Source organism: Sinocyclocheilus rhinocerous, unplaced genomic scaffold, assembly GCF_001515625.1.
Source record: "Sinocyclocheilus rhinocerous isolate Xijiao unplaced genomic scaffold, SAMN03320098_v1.1 scaffold116, whole genome shotgun sequence".
In the NCBI taxonomy this organism is placed as follows: Eukaryota; Metazoa; Chordata; class Actinopteri; order Cypriniformes; family Cyprinidae; genus Sinocyclocheilus; species Sinocyclocheilus rhinocerous.
In genome coordinates, this window is record NW_015649590.1 from 348,422 (window position 1) to 349,109 (window position 688).

The following is a 688-nucleotide window of genomic DNA, read 5'->3' on the forward strand; positions in this document are numbered from 1 at the left end:
AAAACATGATTTTATCATTCAAATTACCGTCATTTTAACATTGCATTTAAAACATTTTAACTTGTTATTTAAAATGTTTTAAATGCAATGTTAAAATGACGGTAATTTGAATGATAAAATCATGTTTTTTTTTTCTGTCGTGTAATCGACTATTGTTTTCAGTGTCGACTAGTAGGAGCTGTACCGTTTAGTCGACTAGTCGACTAGACCCGCACATCCCTAGTGTCTACATAAATAAGGTCTGTAAAGTGATCGAATGTCTTCACAAGAGTTGTTTTAAATCACTTTATTCATATGGATTCGTTTTACGACGCCTTCGTGACCTTTTTAGATCTTCTTAGTTTAAGTTACTTGGGACTTTAAATGGAGGAAAAGTGATTGAATCTCGTCACAAGACTTTTAAACCAATTGATTCATATGGATTCGTTTTACTATGCCTTTGTGACCTTTTTGGATCTTTAAGTTTTGGTTACCTGAGCGTTAGATGGAGGAACAGAAACCTCTCAGGTTTTGCTGAAAATGTCTTAATTTGAAGACTAGCCAAAGTCTTATGGGTTTTGGACCCACATGAAGGCGAGTAAATGATGATAAAACTTTTTGGGTGAACTATCCCTTTAAAGGGGTCATATGATGCGATTTAAATTTTTCCTTTCTCTTTGGAGTGTTACAAGCTCTTGGTGCATAAAGA